This window comes from Cryptomeria japonica, chromosome 5, assembly GCF_030272615.1.
Source record: "Cryptomeria japonica chromosome 5, Sugi_1.0, whole genome shotgun sequence".
In the NCBI taxonomy this organism is placed as follows: domain Eukaryota; kingdom Viridiplantae; phylum Streptophyta; class Pinopsida; order Cupressales; family Cupressaceae; genus Cryptomeria; species Cryptomeria japonica.
The window spans coordinates 319,933,680-319,958,933 of NC_081409.1; the positions used below are offsets into that span (position 1 = coordinate 319,933,680).

Genomic DNA, 25,254 nt, shown 5'->3' on the forward strand with positions numbered 1-25,254 from the left:
CAATAAGACAAAATTTATTATACTCAGTTGTCCTTTTGGAAGACTAGATCTACTGATATGTGATTTAGGAAAAAAATTATATGCTCTATAAGAGTATATTTAATTGTTTGAAGAATTATTTTTATAGGCATTTCTTTTTATGACTTAGTACAGGCCCTATCAAAAGAAGTTTGCATATTTGGAAATGTTTTTTATTTGCATCTATCATATTTGTAAATGTAACAAGTTTCTAATTTCTATCATATTTATGTCTCATTTTTGAAAATTATGCTTTCAAACTTAGTTACATGTTTTTGTGCATGCTCATTTTTTCATATGTTATTTGTTTACTTAGAGATGAATTTTGCATTCAATTCTATTATACTCTCTTTTATATTCAATTCTCATAATTGCCACTCGTTCCAAATCACAAAAGTTAAAACAGGCAGCAACTATGTTGGCAATGCTCATCAAATTTCGATTTACCATGGCAATGCCATTTCCTTCAAAATGTCAAATGCACTTCCAACAATCTTTATACTAATCATAAACAACTCGGCAGGAACTTGACGCTTTGCGTCTCTTGTTGTTAAATCAGTTTCTTTAAACTTGAACACTTAAAAGAATAAAAATTGATTCAATGTAGAGAATCTAGAGATTAAAAAAACCATCTTAATTTTTATTGTAAATTAAAAGAAAACATAAGAGGTGATTCTCATTGATACTCAAAGATTGAAGACAAAGAAAACATAAGAGGTGATTCTCATGGATACTCACAGATTGCAGACATCTCTAATTTTTATTTGAAGCATTTTTTTGGATGTGGATTGTGTTAAAGATTTCAATCAGGTTCCAATCACTCAGATCATTTACTGCTAGGTATTAAATCTCAATTGCTACTGCTATTGATTGGACTGTACGCCTACTATCATTGTCGCCATGTTACCTATGCTGTTCATATTTTTTTTCGAGGGTCGTCATACAAACTAAGGAGGGTATCAAATGCTGCTGATTCATTGCCGCCTCAATTCCTAAGCTACCATCTCATTTCTAATTGCCGAGTTTGTCATAAATTTGGGAAAGCCACAATTGCAACATTATTAGGGTTGTCATAACAAATTGGGTGCCATTCGTGGTTCTACAGCAGTCACGTGTTGTTTGGGAACTTGTCACAGCCTTTGTAATCCTGAGCATAAATTATACCTGCTATACAATTGTGAGTATAATCATTTTTGCTACTATCTGAAATTCTGAATATGATATTAATATTTGGATTTGCTGTCGTAAGGGTTTTAAATTATACCTGCTATACAGTTGTGAGTATAATCATTTTTGCTACTATCTGAAATTCTGAATATGATATTAATATTTAGATTTGCTGTCGTAAGGGTTTTAAATTATACCTGCTATACACTTGTGAGTATAATCATTTTTGCTACTATCTGAAATTCTGAATATGATATTAATATTTGGATTTGCTGTCGTAAGGGTTTTAAATTATACCTGCTATACACTTGTGAGTATAATCATTTTTGCTACTATCTGAAATTCTGAATATGATATTTATATTTGGATTTGCTGTCGTAAGGGTTTTACTATATTTGCATCAGTATCTTGCAACTTAGGAGATCGTTGCAATACTATCTTTCTTTTGATGCTAAAGTGACTCCAGTATTAAGTGTTGGCATATGAATATTGATTTTCAATATCTGGGTTCAGTATTCCATGATTGTTCAAATATTTGAATAAAAGGGAACCCAAAATTATAGGGTTTTTGAGATTATTAAAAGGGACATTACATTGGATAACTTAATTGTATTTATGAGCTTGGATTTGTGAATCATTTTTAAAGTTATGTTTTTGGGCTTTAGGTGATGCAAGACATTTAAATATATAGTTATTAAACGATTTTCATATTTGTGTTAAATCTTAATTTGTTTGTAATTTATTTCGTGAGAGTTCTATGGTATAATAGATTGGTAGTCCAAGTATGAAAGTGACAATTTATTTAATGTATTTATATGCATTGGATTTAGTTAAGCCAAGTGAGTATTTGTGTTTTCAAATCCTACAAAGTTCTCTAGGAAAACCCTTACGTGTAGAGCTAGAAGAGTAAAAAGAGATCTTTCTATTGTTAGTTGTTCAAGGCACCTACAAGTTGATCATGAATCCAGCATGATTTACAAGCATGAAAGATATGGGCGCGACAACCTATTTGGAGTGTTTTTATGTATTATGTTTGGTTAAGCAGTGTGAGCATTTTGTGTTTGCATATCTTACAAAGATCACTAGGAACATCCTCTTGAGCTGATGCAAAGCTAAAAGAGTCATCTATTCTTGTTGGTATGAGTTGTATTATTAATTTTAGTTTTAATTGTATATTTTTCAATCAACATTTCGAATCACACTCACTGATCCATCATAAAAAAAAGGAGTATATACAAAATAGAAAACAAAAACAATTCATCCATTTCTTGTTAATTGATTAAAGACGCCTATAATTTGATCATGAGTCCAACATGATCTTATCTAAACTTTGTTTCCTTGGAGTTAGTGATCAGAGCTTATCTTCTAGAGTTGTGGAATGCAGTTTTGAGCACGAACAATCATGGTAATGGTTGAATCCTTCACCAATTTCAGCTCTAGACTAGTTTTTTGCTTACACTTCATCTTCAGATTTCACTAATATCTTGTACTTATGTTCTGATCTTTTTGGAGGAGGTCACATCTTGTAGCCATTGGCTTTGCTCTTCTTGTTCCAAGAGTGGGATAGCCATTGAAGTGTTTGGTCTGCTCCTCCCCTCCCCCACCTTTGTTCAAATAAATGGTGTTAATCCTTTTTGATTTGGTATTGGTCTTTGGAGGTTCTGTCCGCTTCATGATGACACCTTTTCTCCTATCATTGTAAGATTTTCTGTCATTTCAACTCACAGTCACTCTTAGCACAATGGTCTTGCAACACGATGAGATTCATAGTAAGGAGTTTGGGCAAATTATCCTCTGGCTCTTTTTCATTGGTTGATTTGGAGGAACTTCCTCTTCTTCTATTTGAATTACTGCCACCTCTTCTGTTAGGTTCCTTGCCCAACCTATTAAATTTTCCCTCTGCTTTTAAGGCTAATTGATAAGCCTCATCCATAATATTCACTGAGCAGGGCTAACTCATGTTGGTGTTGAAATCCAAGCCCATTAATGTATCTTTCCACTGCATGCTGATCATCTTCTTGATATGCAATTTCAAAAATTTCTGTGTAAGCTCTTATTGAAGACTCCTTTTGTTTTATATTTTGAAATTAAAAATTGCTTTTGCTAATTATCTGAAGGCAAGAATTTAGCTTCAAATGTTTTTCTTTTTTTTCACTGTTTGATTTTCTCTTCCCTTTGTCTTCTCTTAATGTTTTCGAGATTCTCCCACCATAGAGCAGCATTAAACTTTATTTTAGAAGCTGCAACTTTGATCATTTGTGGATCAGTCTCCAATCCAATCTAAGAGCACTTCTATATTCAATTCTCCTTTGAATTCAGACTTAATCTCTAATTCTAATTCCTGTTTGCTCATATCTTCAATAAGCTTTTCCATGGGATCTATGGCTCCCCCTTAACCCCTTTGAACCTTTGGTTTTTCCTTAGAACCCTCACGTGGCAACCTAGCCTCTAGAGCCTGCAAGCTTCTAAGTATTTCATCAACTGCATTGCCTCTCCCTCTAGCATTTTCCCAACCTCTTCTTCCCCAGATCACATGGGCGAATTTTTGGTTTGATGTTGTAAACCATTCAGCAATTAACTTGTGAGCCTAAATGACTCGCGATTCATGTTAGTTTTCTATAATTATGTCAACTATACTATTCCCCCTGGTTCTTTTACACTTCTACTTGCAACAACACATTTCAATCAACAAAATCCGTTCAGAACCCTTACATCCAATATAACCATGATTAATTACATTTCATTAATGTAACAGCAAACTAGAATTTGAGCACTCTCATCATCAATATCAAAGATCCATATCCAACCAACCACCATAGTGCATGGCAGAATAAAGATGGTTATGGAGGGAATGCCACCAATCACTAATCTCAACATAGACTGACTCAATGCTTAATATAATTAAGTACACAAGTTATCCTATGACCTCATATAACCTAGATGCATAACTTGCCATCTCTTCTTTACATTCTTTTATCTGAAACACGATGAAAAACTAAATATTAAATCTTGTGCAAATCATTATACACACGATGCCATTCTCTATCATCCAACCTTCCATATGTGGTCTTCTTGGGAGTTTTGCTTGATTGTACTTGTCTCCCAACCTGAGCTTCATATTTGGCTGCTCCACTTTATTTCCATCAACCTCCATATTATTCCACCTTTGCCTCCCTGAATATTCATTGCTTCTTTCACGCCAGGAATTGCTTCTATGTTAGTTGCTCCTTTGATTCCATGTAGGCCCATAGTGATTGTTCCTTTGATTCAATGTATGTCTACAGTTGTTCCTTTGATTCCATCTGTAACCATAGTGATTGTTCCTGTGATTTTATGTGCCTTTGGTTCCACTTGTAACCATAGTGATTGTTCCTGTGATTTTATGTGTGTCCATGGTTAATGCTTCTTTGATGTGTACCGCTATTTCTCCATGATTGTTGCCTCTCATGATGATTTGGATGTCTGTACCCTGCACCCTTAGTTGCTTTTTCTATTAACTCTGCAACCTTCTTTGATATGTTTGATTCTTCAACCTTTTCTGTTAATTTGCTCCTTTGACTTTTGACTGGGATTACTCACTCCTTATTTATTTTAATCCTTTTTCCCTGTTTTTCTTTTGATTCCTCTATTTGCTCTATCTTGACCTTGCTTTTCTCCACATTATGTGTAATATCTTGTTACTTTTTTTTCTTGGTAGCATAAACATCTGAATGCAATACAATGTTTGTGGGGTTGAACTTCAAATATTAGAAAATTTGAATCTTCTTACCATCTATTTGAGTCTTTTTGATATTTTTTTTTGAATTTAGTTGTTTTTTATATCTATACCGATAAAATTATATTTATTGATGATTTTTCATGAATACAATGACTTCTTGAATGTATATATGAAAATGAAATGTTGAATCTTCTTTAAAACTAAACTACTTGAACTCTTAGACTCCATCTCCACCTCATCTTTCTTTCATTACTATCATCCTTATTTTTCTCTTCTTCATCGATCTCGCCCTTTTAAATTTCTCCTCCTTTCATCTCCCATCTATCTAAGAAAGATCTCTCCATTTCTTCCTAAAAGAGTTTAAGTCTAACTTTTCTCTTCCTTGTATTTTCTATTTATCTAAACACTACCGTTTTTGCTTCACTAGAAAGTTTGACAGAAAGCTCTTCTCCAACAAACATTTTGAGAATGGAGTTGTTTAAATTGGAATTAGCACCGATCTCTAGAGTCAATATCGCCCTTCCCATCAAATTGAAGTAGTGTAACGAAAACTAGGGTTTGAAAATTTTGCTTTCAATGAATCACCTATTCTACCATAGATCTGAAAATAACAAAAAATGAAAGGTGGTGGACCTAAACTTTTTCTTCCACTTGCAAAAAAGTTGGAAACAAATTCTTTCGACATCATTGCAAGATACGAATATTTTGTTTGTGTCGCACCAAATTTTTTTGTCAGATCCAGATCCTGATGGTCCACTTAGGATAGCCACAAATCAAAATCCTTATTATAAACAATTTTCAGAAAGATATCAAAAGTATCTTTCCAACAAGACCAAGATGACCTCAAGAAGACTACTTTGTGATGAGAACAAAGCCACTGAAATTGACTGCTTCTGTGCCCCAATTCTATGTTCAAAAAATTGTGAAAAACCAGATTCACAGGTTCAACCTCAAATGCACATATTTCCCTCAAGAATGCTTCAGATCCTTCTGATGTCTACTTTTCACAATACTCACAAATTCTCTTTCAAACAATTTAAAGATCTCTTGAACCAGACAACTGTGTGAAGAGAACAACCTTCTACAAGACACTATTTTTTTGGAAAAATAACTGCGACAAAATTTCTTCCGCTTTGCTGAATTTGATGTTTTGATACAATTTGCTAGGATCTCTACATATGATATTATAAACTTTGTAATAAACTGTGCGACTGTAGCCCCAAAAAAAAGAAAAGTGAAAACAAATCGCGCTCCTTTTGATGTAGAACGCTGGACAACTTTTATCGCCGGTGCGAATATCAGCAAGTCTCATCAATTTTCAGCGATTTTTTTCATCGATTACTTGCCGGCAGGAATTTCAGGCGAGTCCTCGGGAGTCGAGTTTTATAACTAGGGTTCTAAACTTCTATCTGCTTTTATTAGAAAGATAATGAATTCCCCTGCAAATTGAACGAGAATACAGAAAATACTATCCTACTCCAAGACACTGCCTTTTTGCGTCTCTTATTTTTGAATCATGATACAGTGTCTTGCAGTATTTGATGAAAGATAAAGTTTTCTTCTGTCCTACATCTTTTGCTTGCTGAATGAAAAGGGAAATACAGATTGTGAGGTATACAGGGGGAGAATTGACATATTTTTCATCTTGAAGTAGTGCACACATAAAAATAGCTGATGATAGGGGAATTTGGATGCCCCCAAGTGCCTCATGTTGTTGATTAGTTATGAAGGCTCTAAGTTGGCAGGGAAGGACTGGATTATGAGGCTATTGTGTGTCTGATAGTGGCTACTTGTTAGCTTTAACAACTTTTGATAGATCAGCAACCTTTGCAACCTTTAGATTTTTTTATTGATGTCTTTTTGTTATGTTCAATTGTTTTCGGGTTTAGGGTTCTTAGGGTAAGGTCTTATGGGACTTTGAAATTTATTTTTATGGAGTGGGAGGTCTCGTGGAACAAAAAAATATGCTACGGAATATTTGGAATCTTTTCTTCAAAAATAGCAAGCTCTACTTTTTAGGACTGCATATTTTAGCAGGGGAAATTGGGGTGGGGATAGAAATTGCCCCACCTGGTTAGGAACTTTTTTGTCACTTGTCAATTAGCTAATGTTTTAGATTCCATCGAAAAATAAATAGAATAAATTGATATTTAATTTAAATTTTTTTATTCACAACATTCTTCAATTTTGGAGCTTATACTTTTAAGTTAAACTGCACTACTAAGTTCATGGGACCACTAGCCTTAAAATATTACTAAAAAATCCCAATAGGACCCACTGAATTATTTTAGAAAGCCCCCTAGAAATTGGCAGCTATAGAAAGATTTATTGAGTTTTTTGTGTTCAAATCCACTAGAAATTACCCACATCTCTACTAAAAGGTTAAAGCAATTTTAACAAAAAATGTAAGGAAAAACTTTAAAGCTAGAAATTGATTTATCAATTTGGACTCTGGAAAGTGCGAAAAAATCAAGCATGGTTAAAGTGTATAATGAATATCTCGTTACAAGACCTAATCAAATATTTTATAGAGCATATTATTGTTTGTGTATCTTGTCAAAGATAATTATAAATTATTGTTTTATAGAGCATATTATCGTTTGTATATGTTTATATTGATAATTTGAAGAAATTATATGATAAATTTAGAGTCAAAATCATCGACATATACTTTATTGACCTCTTATCATAATTTCATAGACTATGAAAGAATACCTCCTAGTTCTCAATAGATGAGCCAAAGGAACTCTATAATGAATGATTCATAAGAGACAACACTTCGTTGAAGGTTTTACAAATTGAGTTGCGAAGTGGGCTTGATCTTGGGGAAACTACATGGTTAAGCATGCTTGAGTTAGAGTAGTACTAGGAAGGGTGATCTTCTAGGAAATCTTGTTGCCTCACCCTTATGGCCATCAACTAGATGCAATGAGTGTTAAGTCATCCATTTGAATTCTCTTGAGAGATGGGTTCGTGTGAAGCACTACTCATGAAACATGGATTTTGACTCAAAAACTGCACAGTTGAATTTGATATAAATAACATAGATTGGGGTATATACAAGAAAGATGGGGGACAAAAAAGTGGTTACACCACTTTTTGGACCCATCTAAGACATAATGCATGAGTGCATTTTTCTAAGCTTAAAAAAGAAAACAACAAGAGGTCAAGCTCATTTGAACATGGCATCTCACATAAATTTCCCTCTCAAAACATAGATTGTAACATTGGAGAAGTACGCTTACATTCTAAAATTTCCCTCTCATCATAAATTCACCATCAAAATGGCACCAAAATATTGCTATGTCCTCGAGGTTGAGGAGATAAGTTTTCTTCATTTCTTAGTGTAAACATTTGATTAAATAGCTAGATAGAAATAGGTTTGAGTGAGTTTTATTTAATTTTATAAAAGCCCCCAGTAGTTGATGAAAAGGTCCTAATGAGGAACAACTACAAAAAACCCATACAAAAACCCATGTCATGTTTCCTTAACATCCTGCCCAAACACAAGAAAACTTATTAGCACAAATAGAAAATAACAAGAGGGTAAGTGCACCAATATGGTGAAAAAAAAGGGGGGTACGTGTGGCCACTTTTTTCTGAAATCAATTAAACCTAAACTTGAAGGAGCTATTTGAGACTCGTCCACTCAAAATTTGAAGATACCAAAAGAACAAGAATTGCAGTATTCTAAATCTAGTTTCCAAATTATTAAAGTTTTTAAAAAATGGATAAAATTAAGGGTATCAATTCTTTCACGCACAGTGTTTGATGTGTGCATCAAAAAAGTTATAGTTGCATCTAGTATTTTGAAAAACTCTTTGGTGGAAAGATAGCTGAGAGTGAGTACTAGAAGTTCTATTTGTTTTTTGTTGAGTTTTTTTTTTAAAGATTTTTCAAAGTGGACGCATCTTGAAAATCAAGTACTTGCTCATGTGCGTCACATAACTTGCACCAAAATAATTGAAAAATCAATTAATTTTTTTGAAGTGTAAAAAAATATATATAATTTGTTTCAAATTTGGACAATTAGTTCAAAAGTATTGAAAACAATGGTACACATGTCTTTGAGAAGTTTGAAGGCATTGGTTAAAGAAATTAATATGTGAATGTTGTTCAAATCTAAAAAAAATTATATGGTTAGGAATCTCAAAAGATGAGTGAAATTATGGTGGTAATTTTACAAATAGTCATTTGATAACGTGTAAACCTAATGACAATGAAGTTGAGAAACTAGAGTGGAAGAAGAAACATGTAAAAAGAAGGGAAATAAAGCTCCCAAGCCTAAGGCTTGTCATCCAAGGCTAAGTACAAGGAAAAACATATTCGTGCTATTTTAATTAATAATGCATACATGTTATTTAAAAAAAAACACATACGTGCTTTTATGCAAAAAACACGCACGTGTTATTATGCGTATGTGTTATGGTTAGCAAGCAAAGGACATACACATTTTTCTTACATTTAACTAGAAAAGGAACATGGCCTTAGATGTTAATTCCTTTGGCCTTCCCTTTCCACATCTATCTATCTATTTCCCCCCTCTCAGCTTATCATTATCTCCCCTCTTCCTCTCTTTATCTCTATACATATCTCCCTCCCTTCAAGACCTCCCTCCCTTCAAGACCTCTTTTTCTATCTCTTGAACCTTCCCTTGCCACTTCTATCAATCTTACCTCTCTCCCCACTCTCTCTATCTCTTTCTCTATTACCTTTTTCTCAACCTACATCTCTCTCCCTCTCTGCCTATTTCTCTACCTCTCTCTTTCCTTTTCTCTCTACTTATCTATATCTACCTACGTCTCTTGTACTCCCCTTACTCTATTTATCTAGAGAGAGAGAGAGAGAGAGGTATTAAAAGAGAGGGATAGTAGTATGGAGGGAAGGAGGTAGAGAGTTAGGGAAGGTAAAAGTAGAGGGATGAAAAGAAAGGTAGGTAGAGAATGTTAGTGTGGTTTTTTATTTCCTAGTTGGTTATTTATTTTCCTATTCCTAGGTTTTTTCTTACACTTTTATTTAAGTTTGGTTAGGATTAATTGAGTATTAGTGTGAGTGGGTGCAAAGTGTTGGCATCTTTCATGGAAGTTACACTTGCCTTTTTTAGACTATTGTGGTGGTCTTTTCCCATTGGTCGTATTAGCCACCTCTCCCCTCTCTCATTTCTTATTTATATTCACTCCTAGCTAGTCCTTGTATTTTATTCTATTGCATTGTAATTGCATTTTGCAACTTTTTGCTCTTGCATTCTCCTAATTTTTTTTTTGCTTTTGTAGTATTTGCATTTATCTCTTGGAGACCAACTCTGTGTTGTTATTCTGATATTGTATCATTTACATTCACTGTTTTATTTCTATTCATTTGCACTTGTTATTTTGGGTTATTTATTTTTTTAGATTCTAACATGCTATCAGAGTCATTCTAGTGCATTAATATATTTTTTGGAAGTTTCCTAAAAACTGAGTATGCTCTTCTCTTGCATTTCCATATGAACTCGAGAATAAAAAAAGTTTGAGGGAGAACTCTAATTTTTAGGGCTTTTTTGTGCAATTATTTGTAAAATCTGAGTGTTTGCAGTAATTTGGTAATCTCGGTGGCATTCTCAGCTATTCCATAGCTTCCAAAAGACTCAAGAAAGTCAAATTTGGCTTTCTTTTCACCGAGATCACAACACAAAAATTTAAAGAACGATTGGAAGAGGCTTATTTTTTGCATCATATATCTAGCCCCAAAATACCATCTGGGCATCTTTTAGATTTTGCAAACATTGACCAAATCTTGCAAAAATTGCTACCCAAATGTGTTATGCGATAATTTTTTCGATTGTAGAAAGTTGAATTTGATTTATTTTTTCAACTTCTGCTTGTTGGATTAAAAAATGTTGTTTTTGGTTTCTAACTCAAAAATATTTCTGGGTTTTTGATATTATCTACATATAGTGGATTGTTTTTTTCAAAAATCAAATCAAGGGTAAAATTTTTGTTGCTAAGAAAATTTGATCTTGGAGGACAAAATCAGTATTTCCAAAATTCATAGATGTTTTCTCGGGTGTCGGATTTCAGTTAACAAGATATCCTTGGAAAGATAAAGATAAGAACTTTCCATCCATATTGGTTTTGATCATATTCTTTATCTCCCTTTTCAAGTATTGCATGATAAAGTTGTGCCTGAGCACAACTACATCGCTATTTTTTTCTAAATTGTGTTTGTACTTTTGACCATTGTGGTTCTTAACACTATTGTAATTTGGGAAAAGCTTTGTAATCGCACTAAATTATAAATTGTCAGCATTGTAATGTTTTGGGGGGGTGATTTTGAGACTAGTGAAAACGGTGGGGGTGTATTGGTGTTTTTGTGTTCTCTTTCTTTCAACATTTCTGCATCATGGATCAAACAACAATTCCCATTCTAACTTTTTATAATTATTGTGAGTGGAAATCACACATGACAATCTACTTAAGAAAAATTGGTTTGCACAGGATAACAATGAGATTGGAAACATAACCTACTATTGATGCAGAAAAGCCTAAGTGGTTCAATAGATGTGAGGAAACATATGGAACTTTGTGTTTGTCTGTTTCTCTTGACCTACTCTTTTGTATTGAATCTTTGAGTACTCTTAATCAAATTTGGACAAAGTTAGAAACTTTATTTGGAACTCAAGATTCAATGAGGGGTCATATGTTGGAAAATGAACTCATTAGTCTAAATCTTGTCATTTTTAACACAATCCAAGATTTCTTCACAAAATTGAGATCAGTAAGGTTGCAGTTAAAGCAATGTGGAATTGAAAAGAAAGATGATCAACTGATTCTTAGTATTCTCTCTAAGCTAAGTTTTGAATATCCAATATTTGTTTATACCTTCTATGCTATTAAGGGTGCACTTGGAACTCAATTTATTATGCCATCATTAGATGATTTTGCTATTTCTCACACGGGAGCAAGATAAGCTACTCTAGATGGGCAATTTAAAATCCTCTAAGTCACATGCCTTGGCTATCAACCAAGACACAAAAGAACAGAAAGGACAAAGTAACAACAATAAGGAGAAGAAACAAAAGAATAAGAGTGAAAAGAATGATAAAAAGAAGACTACCTCCAAAGTAGTTAATGATACCCAATCTTCTAATGGTGACAAGCCTAAGAAAGACAAGGTCAAATGTGCCTATTGTAAAAGACCAGGTCATGATGAGCATAAATGTTTGAAAAAACAAATTGATCACTTGACACACATTCTTGAAAAGAATAATATCAATGTACCTGAATTAGTTTTAACAGAGTTCAAGTGAGGGGTCTAACAAGGCTAAAGAAAACAAGGGGAAAGGAAAGGGCAAGGCCTTTGTAGCATTTGCTTCACCACCATCTGCTTGGCTTCTTGATTTGAGTGCCTTGCACCACATGGCTTCATCAAAGAATGAACTTGCATCTTTGGAGACATGTTTTATGCCATCTATTTTGATGGGTGATTATAGTCTTGTTGAGGTGTGTGGGAGAGGGTCTTTGATGTGGGGGATGGCACATTCTATGATGTTCTTTGTGTGCCCTCACTAGCAACTAATCTCCTATCAATATATAAGATCACTCACACAGGTTCAGACAAGTGGTTTGAGTTCTCTCTTGATTCAGTGGCAATTCGTGAGTTGCACAATGATTCTGCAGTTGCAATTGGGAAAGTAGATCATTAGTCTCGACTTTATTTGTTTTCTCATTTTGTTAATGGTCCTCTTTCATTTATTTTGCTCACTCATTCTGATGAAGTGAGAAACTTGTGGCATCAACAATTTGGCCACTTAAACTATCGCTACATGAAACAACTCAATCAACATGACATGTTACACAATTGCCTCCAATTCATTTTTCATATGGTGTTTGTCAAGGATGTATTCTTGACAAGCATCTTGAGGAAAAAACTGACAAAGGAAAAGCTTGGAGAGCTTCATAGCTTTAAGAGAGTACATAGTGATTTGGTTGGACCATTTACCAATCCATCCTTCAATAGAGCCCAATATGTTTTGAAATTTATTGATGATTTTTCTAGATACACCTTTGTATATTTTCTCAAACAAAAGTATGAAGTCTTTGATTCATTCTTGGACTTCAAAGCATTTGTCGAGAAACAAATCTCAGAAACTATCAAATCTCTGCGTACAGATAATGGGGGGGGAGTATGTCAACAACATGTTTGAGCAATTTTGTGTCTCTGAGGGCATTGACTTGCAACATACAGTTCCCTACAATCCTTAGCAGAATGGAGTTGCAAAATGAAAAAAAAAAAACGGTTTTTGAAAGAAATGGTCAATTGTATGATTCACTCCAAATCTTTGGCACCACCATATTGGGTAGAAGGGCCATTAATTGTGTGTGTTATATCTAGAATCGAGTCCCTCACAAGGTTGTAAAATAATTAACACCCTTTGAAGCTTGGACTAGTCGGAAACCCTAAGTTAAGAACTTTCAAGTGTTCGGTTCTCATGCATGGGCCCACATTCCATCAGAGAAACACAAGGCTATGGATCCACAACGTAAGCCTTGCATATTTGTTGGATATCTAGATGATGTCAAAGGCTAAAGACTTATTGATCCTACCAGTCATGAGTTGTTCATTGAGAGGAGTGTTCATTTTGAGGAGAGTCATTCTAACTCTTCTTCTACCACTTCTCCATCCACTATCATATTGGAGTCACTACATCACGATGATAGTTCTTTAGAAGATCTTAATCCTCCTACTTTTGATGAGGAGTCTTCTTTCTCCACTTCAGATGGTGATGATGAGGATTCACATTCCTCCCACAGTCATCATTCAAAGGAAGTTGATTCTCCTCTAGATTCTTTCATCTTGGGGCCTCTTTGGGCTCGTATTTGTCACCTCTCCCCTCTCTCATTTCTTGTTTATACTCATTCCTAGCTAGTTCTTGTATTCTATTCTATTGCATTGTAATTGCATTCTATAGCTTTTTGCTCTTTCATTCTACTAATTTTTTTTTTTATTTGCAACATTTGCATTTCTCTCTTGGAGACTGTGTTGTTATTTTGATATTGTATCATTTACATTCACAATTTTATTTCTATTCATTTGCACTAGTTATTTTGGAATATTCATCTTTTCAGATTCTAATAGAGAGGAGAGGGGAGATAAAGAGAGCGAGATAAAGAAAAATAGAGAGGGAAGGAGGGAAGGAGGGAGGGAGGGAGCAAGATCTATGTAGATGAATAGAGGGAGGTAGAGGTATGTAGAGAGAGGGAGAGGGGAGATAGAGGTAAGTAGAGAGAGAAAGGGTGAGAATGAGATAAGTAGAGATGAAGCATGGGAGGATGTGTGTGTGTGTGTGTGTGTGTGTGTGTGTGTGTGTGTGTGTGTGTGTGTGTGTGTGTGTGTGTGTGTGAGTGAGAGAGAGAGAGAGAGGGGGGGAAGAATGTGTGGGAGCTAGGTAGAGAAGAGAGGGGAGATGCAAAGAAGGGGGGAGAGGAGAGAGAGTAAGACAAAAAGATGGGGGAGAGAAGGGGAGAGGGAGACTGATAGGAAGAGAGATCTAGAAATCGAGGGAGACAAAGAGAGTGGAATAGAGATAGCGAGAGAATGATAATAGGAGCTTAGTGATTATTGAAATTTGATTGTTTGAGAAATTATAAGACCTAGAGCTTGGGGAGAGAGGAGAGTGAGATAGAGAGAGGTAGAGAGGGAGGAGGAGGAGGAGGAGAGAGATAGGAAAATAGATAGGCCTAGAGTTTGGGGGAGACAGAGCGTGAAATAAAGAGATAGCAAGAGAATGATGATAGAAGCCCACTGATTATTGAAATTTCACTAAGTTTGAAAAATTATAAGATCTCCCAAAATCTAGAATCTGCATTATGAATCCTAGAGATTTGAAACTACTCTCATAGATCTTGCCAATTGTAGTGTCCTAAAATTGTGACACTTGCAATTTCGACTGCATTTGGGTCTTCACGATGGCGGCGCAACGTTGAACCTGAATGGAGACCCCGAAACCTGCTTGCGACATCAAAAACTGCATCTTTCTGCACCTTGGCCTAATCCTCCTTGCACCCTGCTGTCCCGGGAGGTGGGACCATGGTGCCCAGCGCCCTGGTCTCTGGCCCTATTTTGGGCCCGGTCTCTTGTTGGGCATCGGGTCTTTAAGTTTGCAATTCGGAAAATAATGTTCCTGGGTCGGCCTAAGGTCGAAAAAATCAGTCTCCTAACCCTAATTGACAAGTATATAAACTACTTTTCCTCTCCTAGAAAGGGAGGAAGGAAGTAAGCAAGTGCAAGACGCGGAAGCGACATTCAAACATTCAAACATTCAAGCATTCAAGCATCCCTTCAAGCAATTGAGCATCCTAAGTCTCCATTCAAGGCTAGGTGTTGCATTCAAGACAAGGATTCAACCATTGAAGAGGAGATCACCTACAACATACAAAATACAACATTCATTACACCTTCGCATGTAAGAATACAAACATTCTTACAACAAGGTATCAGTACTTGATTACATTACAAACATTTACATTTACAGCATTCTCATTTCTTGGTTAATTCCAAAACCGGGGTTTGACCTAAAGGCAAACCCCTAATCCCTAACCCCCCAATCGTCCTCTCTTTTCTGTGTGTAGGTTGCAGGTACGCGGCTATAATTGAAGATCTGTAATCCTTGTGCAGAGACGAACAGATCCCCCTTCGTTTTGCGGATTTTTCGGAGGACCGTGTGCACTCCGGGCGCCATCGTCCCGTCAACTTTCGCTCAAATTTGCAGGACAGCATCGTCTCGACATTTTACTGCTAATTTCAGGTCCGTAGCTTCATCTTGTGTCCCTATCTCCGTCTACAAGCGAATCATTCTTACTTTACATGCATTCCTAGTTCAATCATTCTATCTACATTCTTTACAAAAGAGGGTATCCTTGATGTCTTAACCCTTGAAACTCATTTAGAATCCAGTCTTGCATTGTGTGGGATTGGATCTTGTGGGTTTCAACCCCTCTTTTGAATGTAAAGTCTCTTCTAAGTGAAAACCGTCAATCCTAGTGACCTCCTTTCTCTCTCCATGGAGTGGAGGAACACCTAGGGTTCGATTTTCCGCTTTACATTTTGGTGAACCCGACGTGAACATCCTAATTCTGATTATTCATGGTTAGATTTGAAAAATTTGCTTCCTTAATTACATTTCCATGTTTGATCTTTTTCAAATTTTAGAGGTTAATTGCATAAAAACCCTAAAATTTTCTTTTTAGTAATTGAGCTTGTGAAATGTTTAATTGTTAATGCTTGTTTCAGATCTACCCTTCTATTGCAAATTGTCAATTCATATTTGTGCTTTAATTCTGAAAATTAAGTGGTTAAGTGTCAAAACCCTAATTTTTAAAACCTTCTTGATTCAACCTTTAACCAATGATCTCACTGATCAAAACACCTCCAAATCGGCTGTAACTTTGGATTCCGCAACAAAATCACAATATCTCTCATCCCTGAAAATTTTGAAAAAAGTTGCGAGGACCGTGTGCACCCCGAGTGCCATTGTCCCCGACATTTTTTCTGAAATTTCGGGAGCTAGATCTTACTGTATTTTTCTGCTAAAATCCAGAATCTTGGCTGATTTTATCAATTCTAACACTTTCAAAATTAAAGTCAAAGTTGGTCTAGTGATTGCTTGGATAAAGGCTTATAATCATTCAAAAATTGTTGAAATTGAAATTTGTGTTAAAATTGTGTTTCTTACAGTCCTAAATTTGAAAAGTGTGTTGGCATTCATTCGAAATTTCAGTGCTTTATTTAAATTTTTGCAGTTTGTGACTTTTGAAATTAAATGTTTAATTGTAACAACCTTGATTTCCACTTTCAAAAGTGAATTTTGCATGAAATTGAGTCAACTTTTAAATTTCAAAGCCTGCATTGCTTTCAGTATTCCCTCTAAAATCATAAAATTCAAAATTTCAGTTTCCCTATCTTTTTCAAAATTCAAATTTTGCATTTTTCAACAATCTTTGTAGGGTTCAATTTTGAGATTGCAACTTTAATTTGGCTTATCTACAGATCGTAAAATCATTCAATTTTTTCAGATTAGCTTTAAAATCATCATAACTTTCATCCCTGAAAATTTCGAAAAAAGTTGCGAGGACCGTGTGCACTCCGTTCGCCATGGTCCCTGACATTTTTTTTGAAATTTCGGGAGATTGTCTTGATTGTATTTAACAGCTTATATCTAGGAGATTGGCTGATTTTATTGAAATTTGCTACCTCTAAAATTCAAAATCTTCTCTCTCTCTTTAGTGCATGAGTTTTACAACAATAAGCCCTACTTACACTATTCCTGTTATACGAAGCCTTAGAATTAAGTCTTTCTAAGGTTTAATTACTGAGGAGATGGAACCTAATTTGAATGGCCTTTTTAACGAGGACATGGGTAATTCCTCTAATCCTCTTAATGATGAAGAAGCTCTCCATGAGGTTTCTGTAGAACAACTTTCGAAATTGGATAACCAATTTGATGATTTTCGACAATGGATGTCTCAAGAATACCCTGATAGTCAAGCTCTTTCATTAATTGAGGGTATAAAACGTATAGTTCAAAGTGATAAAAATGGAATTGATATTTTGCGTAGTATTGCACACATTGTGGATTCGAATGTGATGCCTATGAAGAGTTGTGCCGAAACTTTAGGTTATACACAACCTCCTACTCAAGTCAATCATTCTATTCCTTTGACAACTTCTATTGCTAGTATACCTACTTTTACATCAAACATAATGACTACTTCAATACAAAACATTCCACCTATGATCACCAGTCATGGGGGCAATCCTTCTTCTTCAATTAACCCTCTTCCTTCATTCAATCCAACTTCTTCACTCATTCCTTCAATGAGTGTTCCTGTTACATCTCCACAAATGAACATGACGCAAGGAGGCAATTCATTTAACCATTCCACTCCTCCTTGTAGTGTTCCTTCTTTCCAATCATCTCCTATGACTAACTATCATAGTGTCCCGCCACCTTACTCTCAATCAATACCTTCTTTCAATAACATAATACCTCCATCACAATCTAACACGTCTAATATGAACTCTTCGACTGAAGCGACCATTAACAATCTTGCACAAACTGTCTCTTCTTTACAGCAACAGATTGCCTCTATGAATCAATCTAAGTTTAGTGTGCCCACATTTGATGTTGCGAGCCCACTTTCTCTTGACATTGTTCGAGCTAGTCCCCCTAAACATGTTGAAATCCCGCAATTGGAGCTTTATAATGGTAAGGGTGATCCTCTAATACATGTTAAGACCTTTCAAACAATATGTACCGATTTTGCTCATGACCAAAGTTTGCTTGCAAAACTGTTTACTAGAACATTAAGAGATAAAGCCCTACAATGGTATTGCTCGTTGCCTTCTTATTCTATTACTTCTTTCCAACAACTTGCAAATGCTTTTATTCAACAGTTTCAAAACAATATAAGTCCTAAAGTTACTTTGATTGATTTAATGCATTGTAAACAAGGTGTTAAAGAAAAAGTGATTGATTTCATTGGTAGATATAAGCATTTGTGTGCTCAAATTTCTTTTCCAGTACCTGACAATGATATTCAAAGAATCTTTATTTCTAATTTACAAAAAGATATTAGAGAAAAACTTTTGTTTTCTGAGTTTACTTCTTTCCAATAGTTGTTTGCAACTCTTCACAAGTATCAACTGACTGTGAGTCAAATGGAACAAGCAAATCCTATGGCTCCGAGTGATAAAGGTGATAGTAGTCAACAACCATTTGGGAAGTTTAAACCGAACAGAGAGTCCATTAAATTCAATGAAAACATCATCAACAACAATGTGAATGCAGCATCAGGTGTGCCTCCTATTTCTAAGTTTTTCAAGAAAGAAAGAAAGTTTACTCCTTTGAATGAATCATTGCATAGTATTATGAATAAGTTATTGGAACAAAATGTGCTTACTCTCCCTCCTATAAGGCAAATAGATCCTACAAAGATTAATTCACCCTATTTTGATAACAAATCTTTTTGTCAATTTCATCGTCAACCTGCGCATGATACTGAAATATGTTTTGCTTTAAAGGGTAAAATTCAAGATTTGATTGATAATAATACTATCTCTGTTTCTGGTGTGAATGATAAAGGCAACACATCTGTAGCTCCTCCTAACCAAAATCTTAAGATTTTTACTGATCCATTACCTTCTCATACCTCTAATGTGATTGAGACTAATGATTCCTCTTTCTCACCTGATAGTCTTGTGTCTATGACTCTGAATGTGATTAACTTTGTGGAACAGCAGAAAATCCCTAAAGAACCTTCCATCACATTTGATTCTAGTGAAACTATCAAGGCACTTGATGGTCCTTTATATATAGTTGCAAAAGTCAAGAATACACCTTGTTGTGGAGTGCTTATTGATCCTTCTTGTATGGTTAATGTCATTATTGAAGAATTTCTTTTTACTTTGCAATTGAATCAAGTGATCTATGACAAAACAAATGTGGTTGTGAAACTATTTGATGCATTTTCTTCTCCGGCAATTGGTTCTATTACATTACCTATTGAGGTCTATAACAAATCCCTTGATGTGAGCTTTGCCATTATCCCATCGTCCGAACAATTTTGTGTGAAGCTAGGCTATCCTTGGCTATCTTCCATGAAAGCTATTGCTTCTCCTATTCACAAGTGTTTGAAATTTCCCCATAATGGTGAAATTGTTACTGTCAATCATAGTCTCTTTAAACCTGCTGAAAGAACTTCTAGCATTCCTATTGATTATTTTTGGCCTAAACAGTTCCAATCTCTTCCACTGCGGAGTGATCATCTTTTCAAATCTTATCAAAAGTGGAAAAAAGATATGATCCTATCTCTAAGTGAACCTAGAACACCCAAACTTGATATTCCTATCATTCTTGAGAAGGAAGTTCTTCCTTTGAAAGATAAAACTAATGTCTTTCCTCAAGAAGATTCCCAACCCATCCCTATGGATGTGACTACGTCTATGTCTAATAAACTTTCTAAAAGTAGACCTATACCTCCTCGTCATGATGGACTTGGTCTCCTTCCTAAACCAAATATTCCTCCCTTATATGGAGCAGTTCCTCCTCCTTCCTCTTATAGAGAGAAGAGACCTTCCTCTTCTCCTATTATTCAACCTAAGAGACCACAACCTAAACACCCAAGTGATAAGGATGAGAACATTCCTCCTCCTCACTCTTCTCAACTTCTTACTAAGACTAGACGAAATCGTTCTGCATGTGAACACCGACGAAAGCGTCGTCTTAGAGCTCAGGCAGCTGCTTCTCAAACTTTGCAATCCCCAAAAACACCTTCAGCTAGTATTATTCCATTTTCTCCTCAGCCGAAAATTGAGCCAAAATCTCCTAAACATAAGATGCATGATGGTCTTGATCCTGTGCGAGTTAAAGATCCTATTTTTATAAATCTTGATGATGATATAGATGAAAATGTTATTCATGATGAAAATGTTACTCCTCTTTCTTCTGATAGTGAATATGAATATGTTGATGTTGATAACCATTTATCTAACGAATTTTCTAAAGCACTTATCCTAGCTCCTAGACAAGAACAACGTGGTGTGGAACATGAACATAGCCCTTGTTTGGATCTTGTGATAGCTCCATCTGCTATGTTGGATGTTCCTCCTCTAGCGTGTTTCCTGCCTTCCCGAAATATTGATCAGCAAGATCAGGGGGTGGATGACGTGCTCGACTAGGTTCATTAGCATAGCAGACTCTCTCCTCCTCTCTTGATCTCTTTTGTTACTTCTTCTATGTGTTATTCTCATTCTTCTATTTGTTGTCCTTAGTGTTGTCTACTTGAGGACAATGCAAAGCATTGAGATCTCTTTTGGTCTCTCTCATGTTGACTCAAAAGACACATGTGTTCCCTTCTTCTAGGTGACCTTCCTTGATTGGGGAATGAAGAACAATTATGCATACATACATATGATATACATGAATTATCATACAGCATACTGACCCCAAGGAAAGCGAAGTCACTTTGTGCTTTGTGTTTTGTGTCTATTATCCTTGGGCTTATCTCACACTTGGGGGCTAAATCCTTGTGATAATGTGCTCCTTTCCCTTCTCATTTCTTATATGTATCACTACCTTAAAGCAATCACCCCCGATGAGGCGTGTGCGATCGCTTTAACGTAGGGGGGCATACACCCCGTTCATATCTCTTCAAGATACTTAAAAATTTCTTGGCGAACTTAGCTTTGCCTTGAAAATTTTTGGTATTTTTTTGGCATGACTCATAGTGAGGGAACCTTACTACTGACAGTCATGGTTCTCCCTCGTGATCTTCCCTTTTACTTTGTCAATCGAAGTCGTAAGATCCTTAGTCCACTGGGGGCTTGGTGTATCTTGCCTCCTTGACGTGGTGAAAGTTTTTCAATGTTGTTTCCTTGTACTTTACCGGAAGTATGGGCGTACGCTTATACTCCCGCTAAAGTGGGGGCTAAATGTAGCGTCCTAAAATTGTGACACTTGCAATTTCGACTGCATTTGGGTCTTCACGATGGTGGCACAACGTTGAACCTGAATGGAGACCCCGAAACCTGCTTGTGACATCAAAAACTGCATCTTTCTGCACCTTGGCCTGATCCTCCTTGCACCCTGCTGTCCCGAGAGGTGGGACCATGGCGCCCAGCGCCCTGGTCCCTAGCCCTATTTTGGGCCCGGTCTCTTGTTGGGCATCGGGTCTTTAAGTTTGCAATTCAGAAAATAATGTTCCCGGGTCGGCCTAAGGTCAGAAAAATCAGTTTCCTAACCCTAATTGACAAGTATATAAACTACTTTTCCTCTCCTAGAAAGGGAGGAAGGAAGTAAGCAAGTGAAAGACGTGGAAGCGACATTCAAACATTCAAACATTCAAGCATTCAAGCATCCCTTCAAGCAATTGAGCATTCTAAGTCTCCATTCAAGGCTAGGTGTTGCATTCAAAGACAAGGATTCAACCATTGAAGAGGAGATCACCTACAACATACAAAATACAACATTCATTACACCTTCGCATGTAAGAATACAAACATTCTTACAACAAGGTATCAGTACTTGATTACATTACAAACATTTACATTTACAGCATTCTCATTTCTTGGTTAATTCCAAAACCGGGGTTTGACCTAAAGGCAAACCCCTAATCCCTAACCCCCCAATCATCCTCTCTTTTCTGTGTGTAGGTTGCAGGTACGCGGGTGTAATTGAAGATCTGGAATCCTTGTGCAGAGACGAACAGATCCCCCTTCGTTTCGCGGATTTTTCGGAGGACCGTGTGCACTGCGGGCGCCATCGTCCCGTCCACTTTCGCTCAAATTTGCAGGATAGCATTGTCTCGACATTTTACTGCTAATTTCAGGTCCGTAGCTTCATCCTGTGTCCCTATCTCCGTCTACAAGCGAATCCTTCTTACTTTACATGCATTCTTAGTTCAATCATTCTATCTACATTCTTTACAAAAGAGGGTATCCTTGATGTCTTAACCCTTGAAACTCATTTAGAATCCAGTCTTGCATTGTGTGGGATTGGATCTTGTGGGTTTCAACCCCTCTTTTGAATGTAAAGTCTCTCTAAAGTGAAAACCGTCAATCCTAGTGACCTCCTTTCTCTCTCCATGGAGTGGAGGAACACCTAGGGTTCGATTTTCCGCTTTGCACCAATATACATAAAATATAACTTAAAGTATAAGAAATATTGTATGTATATATCCTAATGAAAAAAAACTAAGGGAAGGCCAAAGGAATTAGCACCTAAGGCCATGTTCTTTTTCTAGCTTAATGTAAGCAAAACACGTGCATGTTTAACTTGCTGACCATAACACGTACGCATTGTAACTCGTGCACATTTTTTCTCATAAAAGTGTGTACAAGTTTTTATTTTAAATAACACGTGTTTTTAATTCAAAGCACATGTACGCTTTTTGGCTCATATTTTACAAGCCTTAACATATAAGTGGTTTTTGAATTTATCAAAAACACACATTTCATCCATTTTAGGCATTTTCTTTTGCTAGTGGCCACATTTTTGTTTACCATCTTGGTACACATACCTAAGAAAGAACTTGAGACAATAAATGAAGAGTTGAGAGGCCCATCATGAACAACCTCTCATTGGTCTACCCTAGCCACTTCATTTGAATCTATCATCTCTCACATAGATTTTGTGAGTGGACAAACTAACACTTGGTCAAGCAAGAGGGTAGAATCAAGACAATAGTATGCCAAAAAAATATATCTTATGAACAAATGGAAAAGAGATTTTGAAATCCAACTTGTGTGCATTATTCATTGACCCGCAAACAAATGCAACCCTAGACGACTCTTGTAGGGGGATCCTTATCCATTGGTGCCACCACAAAGGGATAAGGAATAATTTTTGGGATAGGTGGTGGATCATTTTTTACCATTCTCCATGGAATAACAATGCGGTCCCATAGTAGTATTTGAGGAAAATCTATTGTGAGTTTGTCCTAAAGAAGATCTCAAACTACTTCAATATGTGGGAGTTCTAAGGTTGAGGTGGAGGTTCTACGCATGATAGATTGGGGGCACAACAATGCCCAAAACTAGGCAATGTGACCCCGTGTTACGCCAACCATTGAGCATGTGACAATCCCTTTCATTGTAAAGGAGGGTATTGAGGTCAATACCTTATAGTCCATAAGCTTGCTCACTTAGACCCTTTTATAACAAAATAGGCCTCTAACATAGGGTGATGTAGAAAAGTCCTCTAGGCCTTGATGTTCACCTCACATATGTCAAAATCGTGGGTCCCTTTTTTTTATTATGGGTCTAGGGACGATCAAGATGCACATGTCCAACAACAAGATGTATCTATATTGGCTCAAATATTGTCTTGATAGATAAGATGCTAAATGAATTATTTGGCATTGATAAACAAGTAAATTTGAACAAGGTCTAATTTAGTTTATTATATTTTATTTTGAAATGTAATATTAATTAAATTGCTAGATTAATTGTAATAAATTTAGGGTTAGAGAGTTCACCCTATGTCTAATAGCCCTCTAACTCTCAATTACATGATGTTGTCGAGTCCACGGGAATGTAACTAGTAAAGAAATAATAAATATAGTACACGTGAATAGTTTAACCTTATATGAATGGTAATCTTAAAACTCACATTGGATATTGAAAAGGTTAATTTTGGACCTTTGATATCATCACCTGTTAATCAAAGTGGTCATACATCTTATACTGAGGTAAGCTTGATTATTTTAATCATTAGACGTCATTTTAATGTTAGGCAAATTTAGTTAATTTAGTAACATTACATGTCATTTTGAGATGATGACATTAGTTGATACTCCTAGTATTTGTACCAAAATGAATCATGGTGCTACCACAATAGTAATATATTTGATCCCTTTGACAAAGGTACAAGCCAAACTAGTAAACTTCATATTGTACTTATTGTTTTATCTATCTATTAGTGAAATTTTGAATAATTTTTATTTGTAGTTTAATTTGTATCTTGATGTTTTTAACAGGGCTTCTCAACTCCCTTTGGTGAACCTCCCCCTCCTACATATGAAGATAGGCAAAAACTACTTCATAAAGATTATGAGGTTGTGGTAAGTGATTATTTCATTATATGTTATTCTATAATTCAATTTTTATATATTAATGCGTATACTTTTATTGTATTAGGTGGAGCTCCAAGAAATTTAGAGAGGAGGTCAAGACAGTGGATTCAAAAGCAATTGGAACATCATATGCATCTTTGTTCACTCAACAGTCAAAGGTGACTAATGATTGCTTTTTTTCTTACCTGGAGGGAAGTGATTATTTTAGGGTCTTTGTTGTATTGCTATATGGCAGTTTTGTGCATATATTTTTGTATTGTATAGATTTATGACATCATAAGCCTATATGGCTTTTTTGTACATATATTATACTTTTACCAATTGTAGCGTCCTAAAATTGCGACACTTGCAATTTCGACTGCATTTCGGTCTTCACGATGGCGACGCAACACGCAACTTGAATGGAGACCCCGAAACCTGATTATGACACTGAAAACTGCATTTTCTTCCACCCTGGCCTGAACCTCCTTTGCACCCTGCTGTCCCGGGAGGTGGGACCAGAGCGCCCAGCGCCCTGGTCCCTGGGTCCTATTTTGGGCCCGGTCTCTTTTGGACTTCGGGTCTTTATGTTTGCAAATTGGAAAATTATCTTTCCTGGTCGGCCTAAGGTCGGGAAAATCAGTCTATCAGCCCTAATTGACAAGTATATAAACTACATTTTCCTCTCTCATATGATATGATGGAAAAAGCGTGGAAACTATACTCAAGCATTCAAGCATTCAAGCATTCAAGCATTCCTTC

At 35.9% G+C, this 25,254-nt stretch overlaps 1 long non-coding RNA gene across 1 annotated transcript; it reads left to right on the forward strand.

Moving 5' to 3' along the window:
- The first annotated feature begins 652 nt into the window (after positions 1 to 652).
- On the forward strand, positions 653 to 24,826 carry LOC131063165 (uncharacterized). Its single transcript, XR_009111019.2, has 3 exons — positions 653 to 1,195; positions 24,418 to 24,501; positions 24,578 to 24,826. It is a non-coding gene; the product is annotated as an uncharacterized LOC131063165 (long non-coding RNA).
- Positions 24,827 to 25,254: the final 428 nt, after the last annotated feature.